At 40.7% G+C, this 3,336-nt stretch overlaps 1 pseudogene across 1 annotated transcript; it reads left to right on the top strand.

Moving 5' to 3' along the window:
• Positions 1-6: 6 nt before the first annotated feature.
• LOC108524100 (uncharacterized) lies at positions 7-2,691 on the top strand (annotated as a pseudogene). Its single transcript, XR_001883976.1, has one exon. The product of XR_001883976.1 is annotated as an uncharacterized LOC108524100 (transcript).
• Positions 2,692-3,336: the final 645 nt, after the last annotated feature.

Raw genomic sequence — 3,336 nt, 5'->3', positions numbered from 1 at the left:
GAAAAAAAAAAAAAAAGAAAACGTGTGCATTTTGTATAATGGCCAGAACTTTGTTGTGTGACAGTATTAGCACTGCCTCAGTTAAAGGTTTAATTTTTGTTTAAACCTAGAAGTGCAACAACAGTTTTACCACAGTCTGCACTTGCAGAAGAAAGAAAAAAGTTCAAACCACATGTTTATTTTTTTTGCCTACCTCATTGTTCTTAATGCATTGAGAGGTGATTTAGTTTATATGTTTTTGGAAGAAACCATTAATGTTTAATTTAATCTTAATACCAAAACGACCAGATTGAAGTTTGACTTTTATTGTCACAAGTCAGCAGGCACAAGAACTGTCCATGAAGATGGGAAATAGCCTTAAGGCTGATGCAATTTACTTCCAAGTTTAGAAAGCAGAATGCTTTGTTTTCACCAGATTCAGCATTAAAGGTTGATGGGGCAACTGCAGCCCATGACACAAGAGATCTCATTGTTCTCGATGTGGGGGGTGGGTGGTAGCAGACAGGTGGTCACATTAGAATAGTCACACAAACTGTTCAGTGTTGCAGGAACCTTTTCTTGTGGGCGGGGGAGTTTCCCTTTTCTAAAAATGCAATGCACTAAAACTATTTTAAGAATGTAGTTAATTCTGCTTATTCATGAAGTCGGCATCTTCTGTGTTTTAGGTGTAATACCGAAGTCCTGGCTTTTCTCGTTTTCTCACTTGCTCTCTTGTTCTCTGTTTTTTAAACCAATTTTACTTTATGAATATATTCATGACATTTGTAATAAATGTCTTGAGAAAGAATCTGTTTCATGGCTTCATGGTCATCACTCAGCTCCCCTAAGGATGTTACCGTCTCAGAAAAAGATCAGGGCTCCATGTCCCAGTCCTGCCATCTTACTTTCCTCTTGTCGAGTTCCGAGTGGAAATACTGCATTATGGCTGCTTTAACCTCAGTCATCAGAAGAAACGTGCTGTTTTTTAGGCTTAATCTTCCTTTGTGGTTAATTTTCCTGTATATTGTGAAAATGGGGGATTTTCCCTCTGCCCCCACCCACCTAAACACAGCAGCCATTTGTACCTGTTTGCTTCCCATCCCACTTGGCACCCACTCTGGCCCCTGTCGGTTTCCTCTTCCTGGTTCAGTATTTTTGAAAAAGGCCCTCCTTTGAGCTACAAACACCTGGTAAGACAAGTACATCCACCCGTGAATGCAGACACAGCAGCTGGTGGTTTTGTGTATACCCATAAAGACAAGATAAACTGAGAAGCCTTATTTTTTGGGGTGGGAAAAGAAGATGGAAATGAATGTTTTCATTGGAGCAGTGCTGAAGGCCAAAGCCGCCTACTGGTTTGTAATTAACCTAGAGAAGGTTGAAAAGTTAATCCTACCTTTAAAGGGATTTGAGGTAGGCTGGATTCCATCGCCACAGGACTTTAGTTAGAATTAAATTCCTGCTTGTGATTTATATCCATGTTTAGGCTTCTCATAAGATGAAACATGCCACAGTGAACACACTTGTGTACATATCAAGAGAAGAAGGAAAGGCACAGGTGACTGTGGCTCCTTTGCTGGCTTTAGAGAACAGTAAAAGATGGGCAGATGTCTTTGAAGAAATGCTCAATGTCTGATGTTAAGTGGAAGAAGGCAGAGAACAAAGAATGTGGCATCGTGGTCTTACATTATCCAAAGACTTGAAGCTGCACATCTGTAAGTCAGGGGTTACACAAAACATGCAAATGGTGTTTCATTGGAATTACCAAGTGCTTAGAACTTGAGGAAAACTGGCTTTCCATAGGTGGTGAAGGGGTCGGAGCTCACACCGAGTTGTGCTTGCTCTGCTTGTGTAGCTCCAGGCACCCCGTGGGCACTCTCTTGGTGTTTGTGGTGAACTGAATGGAATCCATCGTTGGACTTAAGTTACTGAAATTGGACTACCCTTTGTCCCTCTAGGCGGGGGCTTCCTGGTCTGTGCTTTACTTGCCTTTTTTCCTTCCCTTCTTAGCCTCACCCCCTTGTAAACCAGATTGAGTTGCTGTAGCTTGATGCAGGTACACAGTGAAGTTTCTCCATAAAAGATTGGGAGTCGTTGAAATGTTTAGATTCTTTTAGGAAGGGAGTTATTTTCCCCCCTTTTACAGGGTAGTGACTTCTCCACAGAAGTGCCAGTATGGCAAAATTCCACGAGAAAACAGTATTGTAATGATACCATTACATACGGAACATTGAACTGTTACAGGAGTGCTCTTCCAAACAAAACAAAAATGTCTCTAGGTTTACTCAAAGCTTTCGTAAGTAATAACCTTTCTGTATTGAAATCAGAGTAACCCTTTCTGTATTGAGTGCAGTGTTCTTTTTTCTCATGCACATGTTAATGTTGGAGAAAATGTTTACAAAAATGATTTTGTTACACTAATGCACACCACATATTTATGGTTTAAGTGATTTTTTTAATGGGTTATTTAGGTTTTCGTCTTAGTTGTAGCACACTTACCCTAATTTTGCCAATTATTAATTTGCTAAATAGTAATACAAATGACAAACTGCATTAAATTTACTAATTATAAAAGCTGCAAAGCAGACTGGTGGCAAGTACACAGCCCCCCTTTTTTTTTTTTTTGCAGTGCTAACTTGTCTACTGTGTATTATGAAAATTACTGTTGTCCCCCCAACCTTTTTTCCTTAAATAAAGTAAAAATGACACCTATTTTATGTGACATGAGTTTCAAATATGTTCTGACCCTTCAGAATGTTTCCTTCCTGTGAGGATCCATATTTTATGCACACACCTGCCTCTCCTGAGCTGCCTGCACCAGAGCAGGCTCCTGTATTCTGCTGTCTCAGACAACAGGGGCTTGCCCAAGGCCAGGCGTAGATTATGAACGTAGCCAGTGTTTGTCTAAAGATCTCAGAGATGAAGTGGGAGATGAACCTCCATCACCATGTTCCTGAAGCCAATATGGAGTAAAGCTGGTCCTTATCCTTAGGAAAGAAATAGTGTTGCATTTTTGCAGTTTTGAATTTGCATCAAAAAGTAAAACAGCATGATGTCTGTAATAGGACAATTAAAGTAGCTCTTTCTCAGTTTGGCGCATAAATACTAACTTGGGTCTAATAATTGGAGCCCCTTCAATGTAAGGTCATTGTGTCTAAGCGCTGGGGTTCTCCATGAACCCCCCATAGGCCTGGTAGGCATGATCCCCATCAGGCAGAACTGGGGCCATGCTCTCAGTATGGGCACCTCGCCTTAGTCTCCGCGGCTGCCCGTGCTACATCGTCATCAGTTAGGTATATTAATAAACCACGTCGTGCTTCATCCTAGAAACATGTTATCTCTCTAATGTGAAAATAA

The sequence above is a fragment of the Rhinopithecus bieti genome, unplaced genomic scaffold (assembly GCF_001698545.2).
Source record: "Rhinopithecus bieti isolate Rb0 unplaced genomic scaffold, ASM169854v2 scaffold_76666, whole genome shotgun sequence".
In the NCBI taxonomy this organism is placed as follows: Eukaryota; Metazoa; Chordata; class Mammalia; order Primates; family Cercopithecidae; genus Rhinopithecus; species Rhinopithecus bieti.
Note: the sequence above shows the minus strand (reverse complement) of the source record. Positions and strands in the feature narration are given on the sequence as shown.